Source organism: Pleurodeles waltl, chromosome 6 (genome assembly GCF_031143425.1).
Source record: "Pleurodeles waltl isolate 20211129_DDA chromosome 6, aPleWal1.hap1.20221129, whole genome shotgun sequence".
Lineage (NCBI taxonomy): Eukaryota > Metazoa > Chordata > Amphibia > Caudata > Salamandridae > Pleurodeles > Pleurodeles waltl.
This window is the reverse complement of record NC_090445.1, coordinates 1,510,588,001-1,510,602,800: the sequence shown is the minus strand read 5'-3', so window position 1 is coordinate 1,510,602,800 and position 14,800 is coordinate 1,510,588,001.

Genomic DNA, 14,800 nt, shown 5'->3' with positions numbered 1-14,800 from the left:
CTCTTCCTCGGTATTCCCTTTGGGTTCAGGACGGACTTCCTTTGTACGATGAGAGAAGGAGCGAGATGGTACTGAGTGAGATGGCAAACGACTCTTCTTTTTCTCCATTCTTCGTTCATTCAACCGATATTCTATCGTCAGTGCCTGGTCCATTAATCCTTTGAGGTTTTCTATTCTAGCAGAGTGCACTAGTTCATCTTTAATGTCCTCTCTGAGACCTATACGGAAGAGTGTCACCAAGGTACGTTCCACCCAGGTTGTTTCTGCTGCTAATTGTCTGAAACGGGTGATGTATTGTAATACATCTTGACTCCCTTGTTGGACTTCGCAAAGAGCCTCTTCTGCTGACGCCTCGAGTCCAGGGCGTTCAAACATCTGTTTAAAAGTAGTGATAAAGGTGGAATAATTAGATAGACATGGATCGTTTCTGGTTACTAGAGTTGTGGCCCAAGCCAAGGCTGGCCCTGATAAGGCACTAATCAAATACCCCACCTTGGTCTTATCTTGTGCAAATTGCGAGGGGCGAAAGGCAAAATACACCGTCAAGGCATCCAGGAATTCTTTTAATTTGGTAGGATTCCCGGAAAAACGAGGTGCAGTGGCAGCTACTGCAGGGACATCTGTGGTCCTGGAGGCAAAGGCTTGTCGATAAACAGTATTTTCAGTACGTAACTGCTGGAGTTCTTGCGCCTGTTGTTGTATCGTCACCAGCAGGTCCTGGTTAGTAGGTTCCGTGCTTGCCACTGGATTATCCATAGTACCAGGCTGCAACTGGAGTTTTGGGCGTTGCAATCTGTCACGGTTTTCAATGGTCTTACCGTCGAAGCTGAGAGGCGTAGGGGAACGGCCCTTGTTCCGGCGGGTTCTGCTCTGGCCGAGGTAGGGGCGACCCCTTCCGGTAGCCACGGTGCTGTTTGGTATGAGCGAACCACTACAGTCCGTGCCCTCCAGAAGGAGTCCCAGAGGAAAAACCCCAGTAGGGTAAAAAACCTCCACAGGAACTCCCTGAAACGAAAGGAGGACACCAGGGCGTTAGAACCGAAGATCAGGAAGACTGGAAAACAAGGCAGGTCAAGAACACACAGGATTCGCAGGAGGAAATCAATCAGAGCGTGACTACCACCAAGGAGTGTTGCAACGCAATGGACAAGCAGTTGAGATCCCCTTATATACCCCTAAACAGGAAGTAGGAAACAGGAAGTAGAAATACCACCATCTTGGATTGGGGAAAAGAAAACAATAGTGAATCAGGTATGTGAGTCTAACAATGCATGCTGGGCAGAGAGGAAGTGGTCAGCATGCTGGGAAGAAAGAAGGCAAGTATAAAGTACACCAAGTGCAAGGGTTCGGTTTTGTTCTAAGGATATCGGTAAGTGGTGGGCAGGTAATGTACATGCAAGCAAATAAACGTTAAGCGCATAATGCGCTGTATGCGGCCATGCCCGAAACCCCCTCGGGGTCTCAGGCCCTGCCGCGTCTGCCTTTATGGCAGAACTTGAAATAAGGGAAGCGGCGAGGGCCGCGACCCTTAGACTGGCTCCTAGGAGCCTCCATGGCTCTTGCTCGAGCCGCGGCATCCCCCGCTCAGGTCGCGGTAAACGCCGCGGCCGACACTCGGTGCTCTCCGCGACCCGGGCGCCGGCCGCGGCGAAACTAACGTGCCGCACCGCGGCAACCTGAGCCCGCGGCCGCGGCGAGCGCCGCGGCATAACAGTCACAGGCACTAGGCCCACCCACACAAGTGAGGTATCATTTTAACCGGGAGACTGAAGGGAACTGGGTGGGTGGAAATTTGTGCCAGTGCAGTGATCCCACACAGAAATGTGGGAAAAATGTGTTTTGTTTAGCTAAATTTAAGGTTTGCTGAATATTCTGGGTAAGAAAACACTGGAGGATCCACACAAGTCACACCTCCCTGGACTCCCTCGGGTGTCTAGTTTTCAGAAATGTTTGGGTTTGGTAAGTTTCCTTATGTGGCTGCTGAGCCCAGGACCAAAAACGCAGGTGCCCCCCGAAAAAAACAAGTTGTTTTGTTTTTGATGTGTCCACATAGTGTTTTGGGGCATTTCCTTTTGTGGGCACTAGGCCTACCCACACAAGTGAGGTACCATTTTTATTGGAAGACTTGGGGGAATGCTGGGTGGAAGGAAATTTGTGGCTCTTCTCAGATTCCAGAACTTTCTGTCACCGATATGTGTGGAAAAAGTGTTTTTTTTGCCACATTTTGAGGGTTGCAAAGGATTTTGGGTAACAGAACTTGGTGAGAGCCCCACAAGTCACCCCATCTTGGATTGCCCAAGGTGTCTAGTTTTCAAAAATACACAGGTTTGGTAGGTTTCCCTAGGTGCCGGCTGAGCTAGAGACCAAAATCCACAGCTAGTCACTTTGCAAAAAACAGGTCAGTTTTCTTCAGGAAAATGTGATGTATCCACGTTGTTGTTTGGGGCATTTTCTGTCACGGGCACTAGGCCTACCCCCACAAGTGAGGTACCATTTTTATCGGGAGTCTTGGGGGAACCCTGGGTGGAAAGAAATTTGTGGCCCCTCACAGATTCCAGAACTTTCTATCACCAAAATATGTGGAATAAGTGTTTTTTTGACAGTTTTTGAGGTTTGCAAAGGATTCTGGGTAACAGAACCAGGTGAGACCCCAACAAGTCACCCCATCCTGGATTCCCCTAGGTGTCTAGTTTTCATAAATGCTTAGGTTTGGTAGGTTTTCCTTGGTGCCAGCAGAGCTAGAGGCCAAAATCCACAGCTAGGCACTTTCCAAAAAACACGTCAGATTTCAATGTAAAAATGTGTCCATGTTGTGTTTCCTACCACGGGCATTAGACCTACTCACACAAGTGAGGTACCATTTTTATCGGGAGACTTGGGGGAACACAGAATAGCAGGACAAGATTGCCCCTTGTCTTTCTCTACATTTTTTCCTTCCAAATGTAAGACAGTGTGTAAAAAAGAAGTCTATTTGAGAAATGCCCTGTAATTCACATGCTAGTATGGGCACCCCGTAATTCAGAGATGTGCAAATAACCACTGCTTCTCAACACCTTATCTTGTGCCCAGGAAAGGTTTCCTTGATACCTATTTTTCACTCTTTATATTTCACCAGCAAATTGCTGTATACCCGTATACAATGAAAACCCATTGCAGGGTGCAGCTCCTTTATTGGCTCTGGGTACCTAGAGATCTTCATGAACCTAGAAGCCCTATATATCCCCTCAACCAGAAGAGTCCAGCACACGTAACAGTATATTACTTTTGGAAATCTGACATCGTAGGAAAAAGTTACATAGTAGAACTTGGAGAAAAATTGCTTTTTATCACCTCAATTTCGATATTGTTTTATTTCAGCCAATATTATCTGTAGGAAAACCTTGTAGGATCTACACAAATGACCCCTTGCTGAATTCAAAATGTTGTCTATTTTTCAGAAATATTTAGCTTTCGGGATCCAGCTTTGGTTTCACACCCGTTTCTGTCACTAACTGGAAGGAGGCTGAAAGCACAAAAAAATAGTAAAAATGGGGTATGTCCCAAAAAAATGCCATAAATGTGTTGAAAAATGTGGTTTTCTGATTCTGATTCAAGACTGCCAGTCCCTGAAAGATGGGAAGATGGTGATTTTAGCACCACAACCCCTTTGTTGATGCCATTTTCAGTGAAAAAACCACAAGCTGCCTTCTACAGCTCTTTTTTCCCATTTCTTTTTTTTTTAAACAACATTTTCGTTGTATTTTGGCTAATTTCTTGGTCTCCTCCAGGGGAATCCACAAACTCTGGGTACTTCTAGAATCTCTAGGATGTTGGAAAAAAAGGACTCAAATTTGGCGTGGGTAGCTTATGTGGACAAAAAGTCCACATAAATGAGGGCCGAAGCCTGAACTGCCCCAAATAGCCAAAAAACGCCTGGCACCAGAGGTGGGAAAAGGCCTGGCAGCGAAGGGGTTAATCAGTCATCAATATATGAATGCATATGAATGCATTAATTTTTATGAAGTTCAAATCAATCAAAGCCATATAAGTAAAAGGACAAACTAACAGAGTTGCCTCAAAGGTAAAGTTAAGTAAAATAATTTCTCCCATAAAGAAAGTATTCTATCCTGCTATAAACTGCATCAGAAAAATTGACATAATCTCTCTGTTAAGTCTGGAAAAGGGCTGTTCTCTCATCTACATTACCCTAGCTTGAATCACACAACTCTAACATTTGCTAGACCTATGCATGGTTCCCATAAAACAACCCAATCAGGTTAGAGTAAAAAGATACAAACTTGAGTTCATTAGATTTTCAGGATGCTCCACAATACAGCTTCTCGCAGTGTCCTTCAAACTTACATTTATCTGTAACAAATGAGACACACTGAACAAGCCTGAACCCTGCAGGTATACTGTTGGAACCAATTACAAACATTCTATGACTATCTTGGTAAAAAGAAAAAATTCCACATGAGAAAGATGGCAAGGAAATATCACGTTTGTTAATTTTGAACTTCAGCTTAGCCTAGACATAAAAGTTCACATGTCAAGAAGCAAGGTGGCTGCCCACTGTTAGCCATTTTAGACACAGCCCCACATTTACTATGGCCAATCTAAATGTAAAAAGCATTTAATAGCATTTGTGTAATTACATGTTAATATAATGTGAAAACATTTAATATGAAAAAATACTATCAGGAACCAGGCTTCCTATTAGATCCCCAAGAACAAGCAAGCTACTAACAACTCTGTTTTCAATTTGGGAGCCCCACCGAGCATGTTGGAAACAGGGTTTATGCATCCCTACTCAGTGTTACAACACCCTAGTTTTATTGAGAGGTTCATTGAGGTAAGGGTATTCGTGACCTGTTTTTAACTTTCGTCTACCTGCTTCCTTGTTAATCACATGATATGCTGTGGGACAAACATCTGGGTGAGGATGTATCCTTTATGTCAATTTTATCCTAGGAGTAGTGGGAGTGTAAGTATTTTCTGAATATGAAATAGGCCCATTTTGTACTGTGACCAGTACATTATAAACTAGCAGTAACAAATCCAATAGGTTTGCCTTCTGTATATTTCATTTACCAGGAGACGCATGGGATTGTGGGGCATATGCCTACATGCAGACACAGCAATATACCTATATTCACACGTAGGCACATAAACATACATATAGATACCTGTGCATGCATACACCTCTGTGGAGAGGAAGACTCCAGGTGTAGGGCGCAAATTAAAGAAACTTGGAAGGTGAGCCAAGACCATGTGTGAAAAAGGCAGAGGGCTAAGAACACTACAACAAAATTAAATAAAGCGAGGACAATGCACAAGTGATATGGTCTCAGTGGCCCACTTGAATGACCTTTCAGGCTGCTGCTTTTTTAAGGTTCTAGAGAGGCTGCCGAAAATGTAAGAGGCCAGGGTGAATACGCCTCGTGTATTCCCTGTGATTGGTAGTTAAGTCTAGAAATGATTACATTTTATAGAAGAAAGTAATTATTGGAAGATCATATATTTTTAAAAAACAGCCTTTATGACACAACTAACACTTGGGCAAAGTGTGGGACCATACTCATTGTACACTACTAGGTTTCTTGAATTGTTGCTGATGATAAGAACAGCATCCTGAGACTGATGGGGGGTGATAGATCAGCTGGCCAACTTGACAGGAGATTACCAGTGACAAAGTGCACTCAGCAGGGGCAATTGTTCTGGACGATGTTCTGAGATTGAATCTGAAGAGTAAGGAGAATGGAACAGACACGGTTCCAAGTAGTGAAGCTTGTACACCTGGGCTTCTGATCGCAACAGTTTTCTTTGCAGCATTCTTTGCTGTGATACACGCACAGTAGAAAAGATTCAAAGTTACATATCAACAAGTACTAACCTGTGCTTAGTTATTTACTCTCTCTCCTCACCTCCCAATATCTGGTATTTGAATCGTACCTTATATCTGTGCCTCATTCATTTAACATCTCTCTGATATCTTTTCTCTGAATCTGCCTTAAGTTAGTGTTGTACGGTAACCTTACAACTCTTACAGCTGTTTTCTTCCCAGTTGCTCCACCAAAATAAATTGACAGCTTTTAGATATTCTCACTGACCACTGTTAAGTGACTGTTGGACCCTGTGTGGAGGCCACTGGGCAAGCAGGGGCTACTGAACCTCAACCGTGGGGGATTAGTTAATTTGCCTTTGATGTCCTGGGGTCCATCCTTCTTTGGCTGTGCAAACTGGGCCAAGTATAACTCCTTCAGCACTTGGCTGTCATTGGCAGTGATGGAGAGAAGCCCCAGCCTTCTCAGAGAGGAAGTAAGAGTGTCTGCAAGTTCAAGACAGCACTCAACTGTATAATCATTCATTTCCATCCTTGTGCTTGACTTTCAAGAGAAAAAAGTCATTTAAAAAAACACTGGCGCTTAATATGACAAAGATATCCACACATTGCAAGTTAAAGTCCTCACACTTATAAAAGGCTTAGCACCGCCTCCCACTACTGGCTCCAGTTCTCCACACCTCCCTTATTGTGTAGGTGGTTTCAGCCCAGATCAGGTACTTAGCGTGATATGGTCTTGTTTAGGTAAGTACTACATTACCATGATGTTTTTCTGCTGCCAAAAATGGGTGAATGCCTAATGAGTGTTCAACTATTTTTGTGGCTTTTGAGAGAATAACAAGGGTTGTGGGTGTGCCATGTTGGCACTGCAAGAGTAGAAGTTTCTGCATCCATGCTGCTGCACTTTCTAGGCAGGGGACTGCGTGCTCAGTCTTCAGTATTCACATTATCACAGAGGAAGTGGAACAATTGAGCAGATTACTCTCAGTGCCGAAGGGTGGCAGGCAAATGTATGCAAGGAAGGAGCAGCAGTGAATAGAGCATTGGGATTTTCCATGTAGTATAATGTACCTAGGCTGCACATTTTGCAGGAATGTAACATTTGCCATAAAAATGGGTGCTGAAGCTGTGTGGTCATTTGGACATTAACCACATAACTGGAGAAGTCTTGTACGTTTCGCAGATGTTTCTGGAGGACCTTAATGTAATATCAATGTGGTTCCAAAGAAACAAATAATTGTCTGGAGCAAGTATTCACTGGGATAGCAGAAGTGTCTGGTCTGGAAAGCATGAGGACGGCAGGCGATGTACACAAGAATAGTAATCTGAGCAGGGTCGGACGGGGAGCCCAGAGCAGCACTGGCAAATGTTGTCAGACCAGCCCCCATAGGGTGCATAGTGAGTGGGCCTGACCACTACAATGAGGCTTGCTGGTGTTCTCCCCCCTAAGAAAACTTGGGAAAAAATTGAAAAAACGATGCAATCTACAACACATTTTTCATTATATATTCAACTGTATTAGTTTTGAAAGCATAGTAAATGTGATGACCTTACAGTGTACAAGGATACAGCAATCTTTATTGGAGCTCTTCAATGGCTCTGTTCCTATTACCCTCCCATCAGTGCCTCTCATCTCTCCATACGCCCCTCTCAAGTGTATTTCATTTGTTTTACAGTGTCGGGTTTTGAAGCACTATAACTCACACATACATACAGAGACAATGAATCATGCATGTGTAAAACAGCATTTAGAAAAAGTTACATAAGAAAAGGGGACAACAAGTTATAGGATTCACATGTCATCCATACTGGTATGCATGTTTTAATAGTGATTGATCTGGGGAAGCATAAACTCAGGATTCAGAATGTAACCCAGTTGTTAGGGTTGACTTTACTAATAACAATTTATTTCTACCCAAATAAACCCTTTTTAGCAAAACTAGGATAGTCAAAGACAGGGAAAACATAGCTTTGTAGCCTGTACCATACAGTTTGCATGCAACTCTTTGACAGCAGTTTACAGCTCACTGTGCTAGATTATGATTGAAACTTCTGTACTGCACAGTAACAAAAGGATCTCTGTGACAGAAGCAGTATCCCACTGAGCTATACACATGAAATAATGTTCTGTAATCTGCCTAGTACATGTTCTTTGCAGCAGGCATATTAAACCTCTGGGGTACCTTAGGTGTGTCAAAACTGTCACTAGACAAAACTCCATCTCTCTCCAGCAGGTACATTACTCACCAGAGTTATCTTGGCACTTTTATTGATGCCTAAGAACTGTTGGATACACAAGGAAATCTGCAGCGCTTTTAAAACTGCTGCACTGCTACAAAACAGGCCCCCATTAACAAAATCGCCCCCCATCCTTCCAGCCTCCAAGGGAAACGACTGATGCCCGCTATGGCCAGTCCGACCTTGACTCTGAGGTGTGAACGGCAGTAGACCCAGTTCAATTGATTCTGGTCCCAAAAGCTGTAGTATTGGGACAGTGGCAACGAGTTTTAACAAAATAATGAATTTTGTTCTTGAAAATGGCTGTGTTAATAGTGAACTGGCAGCTGATGACATCAGAGTACTATGGGTTGCTGTGTTCATGTTGCGAAGCTCAAGAGGTGCATATAATTAGAAGCACAACATTTAGTAACCATTTGTTGACAGTCGTTATGGCTCAATGCTCTAGTTCTAAATTTAGAGGAGCTACAAGGCTTGAGTTCCTCATGAACTATTCAAGCTGTGAGCTGGAGCGTGATTCAGCTAGTGAATGGTAGCTTGTGGAATCTACACTAAGGCAAAGGGGGACAGTTGCAATGGATTCACTCAAAACATTAAGGGTGGGGATGAAAAAGAATGGCTTGACAATTTCGGAAAAGTTTTGGCCAGTGCTTAATTTGTGCTCGTTGTTTCCGGTGCGGAGCACCAACACTTATTTTTGAGGGCCGGCACTTATTTTTCTGCCTCAAGCATTTACTGTGGGCAAAATAGACATATGGGAAAGACGGGGAACGAGAAAAGCGTCAGAAAGGAGAAAAGTAGAAAGCTGCAAGAGTGAGCTCAAGGGGCAGGGAATGGCATTAAATGGATTGAAGAGGCCCGAGATGGCTTCAGGACTACGCTGCCTCGGTATTCCGTGCTTGCACATTTAATTGCAGCTGCCCCGTGTTTAAGAGGAGGGATTTGAGCATTGGCACGTTTTTATTAACACATTAAGCTCGGGTTCAGAGACATGTTTCATAAATGGGTCACTTGTGGATAAGGTAGTACTTGGACCAAGTGCAAGTATGTGTAACAAACCAACAACACAAAAGTGCAGTGAGGAATTAAAACATGTCAACAACCAATTTAGTAAAAATATTAAATACAATAAGCAAAAACGAATCCTAAATGAAGCAGTGTGGTTAAGGAGTTCAAGGGCCCAAGCTAAAAAACACTATCCAACATTCAGTGGACAAAATGTACTTCGTTAAAAAATTAATAGAACAACAACATCTATTTACAATGGCACCAACAAGAATTAATGTTAAAATGTGTTGCATCGAGGATAGAAGTGAACCTAAAACGTCAAAATATCCCATGTGATAGGTAGAAATGTAACATGAAAATCAATACCAGCCAATAAAAATCAAACTTTTTCCAAAAGAAAATGTCATAAAAGCGATGTTATCTTAAAATGCACAGGCGACCAAACTATTGTCAAAGTAAACACAATCACCAATGAAAATAAATGCTAACATATCACCTTAAAATTTTATGCAAAACACAATTAAAATTATGAAAATGAAGGAGTCACAATATTTAAAAATATGCCTTTGAAAAATATTGATAAAAATATTGCATTCAAATTAAAAGCAAAAAACTGAAAATTATGATACATTTAAAATAGGACCTGCTTTACAATGTTTGAAACATAAGCACGCCTTTTCCTGAAATTCTGATGCACTCGACGTCATTTATTATGATTCAGGAAGGCAGTTGGTAGCAAGAGTGCCTAAGGCCGCAATGCAAGAAAGGGAAATGGGCCGGCCACCCTGTGGGTTACTAAAGAAAAGGCATATCCTGGGTCACAGGAGCCCCTCACACCCTCGGTCCCCGAGAACACTACATTTGCAGCCCTTATAATAGCAAAGCATGTAAGCAGGTCCTGGGTGGCGCACTTTCTGGAACACTTGTAGCAATGTGTACCATTTATAGCACACTTGGCACTGACATTCCGCACTACCCAATAGGCTTTTCAGATGCCTTTAGAAGACACATTGAGATAATCCACTAAAGAAGGGGGAGAAGGAAGAGTGAATGCTAAAGAATAAGCGTAAGAAGACATTTAGGAAAAAAGAACACAAGAACTAAATGAAGAAAAGAAAAATATTATTTAGGGTGGGATCGGGTCTCAGAATATCCTTTTCAAAAATACTGCCTTAAAAAATATAGCCATGATATCGACTACCGTAATCTTGTGAAGGTAAATATAAACATAGGAATAAGTAGAGATTTACTCTGCTTAATTCTACGTGCACATACATTGGCATTATACATATATTGTAAGATGTATATATGTGTTGTTAAGCTGGCACACTAGGCACACTGTTGATATCTTCTGTGTTCTGACGACCAGGAGTTAGAATCTAGCACGACCACCTGACCCTCTCATTCTTCCGAGGTCATTAAATGTAACGCGTTTAAATAGGGTAACTGGGCCTCTTGTTCTTACAGATGGAAAACTGCATATTACAAGTTGTGTGGGTGATTGCCAAGTGCTGATTAATCTGATTACAACATAAGAAGCTCCAGGTGCCAGCATTCAATACCTATTTTTTGTGGCGTTAAAAAGGTGAAAACATGCAAATATGTTATAACTCTACATTAAATCAAACGATTCCTTTGGTTGAAGTGATAAAGAGTAAACGAGTGATATTGAGTGAATGTAGCTGGCTCATGATATGGAACTCTGAGGTGAGGGTCTGACCTCAGGTTCTTGCAGTTCCTCTAACCTACTACACACACAGCAGAGCATAGACAAAACAGCTGCAAAGTGGTGCTGAGGAGTTGGCACAACCTCCACATGCAAATGAAAAATTACAGAACCTAATTGTTGAAAGAAATGTGCTGTTGATGATCAAAGTAGTTCAAGTCCACGGAAAACATTTTAAGGAACAGGAAAAGTATTTTATTAAATTATTGGACTGTTGATTAGCAGAATGGAAGTCAACAGGGGCAAGATTGGGGGTTTCAAGTAACAAATAATTGCGCCTAAGGGGTTTATTAAAACCAAGAGACCAGAAGGTACAGGGCTGTCCAGGCTTCACAATGGTGAACAGCATTTAAGATAGTTTAGGGAGTCAAGCAATTGTTTATTTGATGTGTGTATAACCTGCAGCCATCTGTTTGAATCCCAGTATGGAAGACTCGCGCATCCTTTTGAAGATGGAAAATTGAGTAGTGCTTGATTATGTCTACCATTTCTCCACCATTTATCTCATGTGGAACATTCTGAGGTCCAAGACTAGGGGCCTGATTTAAGATTTTGGCGGAGGGGGTTGCGCCGTCACAAACGGGATGGATATCCCGTCCGCTGTATTACGACCCCATCATAGCCTATGGAGATCGTAATACGGCGGAAGCGATATCCGTCACATTAGTGATGGAGTAACCTGTCTGCCAAACTCCAAATCAGGCCTTAATTCTCCACCGACTATTACAAGGGCGGAGCAGTACTCTTGGTGGCATGCTGATCCACCTAGTTATGACTGCCTGGTACTCTTGCAACCGGTTTTCATGGATATGTGCACACTCGGCCTGATTTTACCACCGGGAAAATCAAGACAGTAAAATCACTTGAGGCTTGAGCTCATAGGGCAGCATGACACCTACCCCTGGCACCCGCTTCTCTCCTACCTCACTAGAGAACACACAATGTTCTGCTCTGCCTGTCTTAGCCTCCACTGCCGTCTGATGCCCTTTCCACCTACCAACCTACACCTGCTGTCCACCACCAGACAGCACATACGGATTTGGACTTAATTGTTCAAGTCTACATGTTATTCCCCATTCCGGTAACAAAAACTCTGAATAGCTTGATTTATGTGCAGAATAACGGTGGAAATTTTATTTCCAGCCACACAGTATCTTTGCACATAAATCCAACTAGTACATAATTTGGGGCTTACTTCCCCTGCCACAGCTGATCATGCTATCACCTTGCCCCTTGGTCCTCCACTGTTTTATTTTTGCCTATCTTTGGGCATTATGGATCTTTTCCCCCTCCTTTGCTTTATAGTCCTAGGTCAATATTTACTAGCACTTTGCGTTGGCGTTGCTTCACTTTTCTGGTGCAGACCTGATGCAAATTCTATTTTGACATTTAACAAGCCATGCAAAGTTGATTTAGTAAATACAAACCTGCGCAGCGCATAGTGCTGTTGTGCGTTAGTTTGTCCTTGGTAGGTGTTACATGGGTAGAGGATGGGAGTTCCTGTGCTCCTCCCACATTATTGGCGCAAACCCAGATTACAGACTTGTGAACCTGGGTTTCCATCAAAATGGTGCTCCAATGTGACAGTGGTGTAACAAGGAGAAATATCTTTTTCTTTCTTTGTTACTTCCTCTTTACAAGTGTTGCTGTATTCTGCAGCACACAAAGAAAGAGGAATATGCCTCCAAGGATTGTTTTTGTGCAGGTGGCATCGCATCCTGCACAAAAACAATCCTTCCTGTAATATCGGCACACTTGCACCATGGCGCAAGTGTACCTGTAGAAAGCTGGCCTGGTGTGTGGTGAGCACCTATGGTGTTATCACCTTATACCAGGTTCAGGTATCCCCTTATTAGAGAGGTGTAGTCAGCGTCTAGGAAGCCAGGCTCTCTAGAGGTAGCTGTGGATGAGCAGCCAAGATTTATCTAGGAGAAATGCAATGCTTATGCAATACCACTGTAGTCACACATCACTTACACACATGGAAGAACCACACAGTGTTACAAAAATAAAGGTTCTTTATTTTAGTGACACAAATACTAAAATATTATATAGGCAATACACCAACTGGAGGTAAGTAAAACACGCTAGTATATGTACAGTAGCAGTCAGGAATTAGCATACAATACAAAAGAAAACAGGTAAAGCAAGAGACAATACTGAAGGCCTGGGGGGACCAAACCATATACCAAGAAAGTGAAATGCGAAAGACGGGCCCCCACCCAAGGAAGCGGAATCGGTAGAGTGGAGCTGGAAGAACCAGGAAACCCACAAGGTGAGTACCAGACTGCCTCCCAGCGACCAGGAGAAAAGAGGTAAGTATCTGGTTTTCCCCAAACCATCAGAGAAGGATATTGCAAGACCCAGACAAGACTGCAAGAAACTAAATGTGGATCCTGGAAGAGGAAGACCTGGAAAAGAAGGGGACCAAGGCCAGTTCATGTTGGAGTGTCCGGTGGTGGCAGCAGCTACTACCCACCCATCTGTGGATGCAGGACTACTTCAATGGTGGACAAAGACCAGTCTGTAGTGCGGCACTGGAGCAGCTGAAGAGTTCCTGGAGTGATGCAGTCGACGTCCCATGCCGAAAGAATTGCAGTCGGTCAGTGGTGTGGAAATACCAACAACAAGCCTTGGCAAAGACAAATATTGTGGATGAAGAATAGTGGAGCTGGCGGGGAACAGCAAGGTCCAGGGGGAACTCACCCCATGGAGGGGAGTCCCGGGTGACCCTCAGCAGTGAGGAGAGTAACAGGAAGAAGAGGCAGCTCCCACAGATGACCCACAGGCAGCAAGCACAGGAGTCGAGATGAGGCCCCACACAGCACCCCTAGAAAAGAGTCCCACATCGCCGGAGAAGCACGCTGAGGGCTGTGCGTCACAAGGAAGTGTACTGGAGGCTGGGCTACAGGGAGCCTGAAGATCCCTTCGAAGAGATGCCAACAAGCCTTGGCAGCCGGAAGAGACGCTGTGCATGGGGGTACTGTCCTGGGTGGAGAGGCACGGACTTACTGTCTCCAAAGTTGGACCACCACCCGTCATGCAAAATTCACGCAGCTCTGGAGGAGAGATCCACGCAGCCAGTCATCGTTGCAATTGGTGCCTGCAGATGCAGGGGAGTGACTCCTTCACTCCAAGGAAGATTCCTTCTTGCTTCTTGGTGTAGACTGAAGACTTGCCACCCTCAGAGGATGCACAGTCAAGGAAATGTTGCAGTTGCTGGAAGGAGCGGGAGAAACAATGTTGGAGAGCAGATCCGTAGTTGCAGCTGCAGATTGTAGGTTCCTGTGAAGTCCAGTTGTGGTTCCAGTGGCCAGAAGTTGAAGTAAATGTTGCAGAGGAGTCCCTAAAGAGCCCTGGAAGGAGATTTGATCACCTAGGAAGGTGACCACCTATCAGGAGGGGGCTGTGACGTCACCTGCCTGACCTGGCCACTCAGATGCTCCCAGAGGTCTCTCCCCACCTTGGATTCAAGATGGCAGAACCAAGTGGCCACCGGAAGGAGCTCTGGGCACCACCCTTGGAGTGGTGATGGACAGGGGAGTGATTACTCCCCATTCCATTGTCTAGTTTCACACCAGAATAGGGACTGGAGGTCCCTGAACTGGTGCAGGCTGGTTTATGCAAGGAGGGCACCAAACCTGGCTTTCACAGTACACCAGTGGCATGGGGAGGCTACACCTCCCAAGCAATGTAACACCTATTTCCAAAGGGAGAGGGTGTTACCTCCCTCTCCCAAAGGAAATCATTTGTTCTGCCTTCCTGGGCTTGAGCTTGTGAAGCAGCAGGAGGGCCGAAACCCTTCTGAGGGGTGGCAACAGCGTGGGCTGCCCGGAAAACCCCAGAAAGCCAGTAGGAGCAATGCTGTGGGTCCTCTAAGGAGCCTCCAGAGTACATGGACTCATACAACCAATACTGGCAACAGTATTGGAGTATGATTCCGACATGTTTGATACCAAACATGCCCAGGTTCGGAGTTACCATTATTTAGCCGGACATAGGTAGTG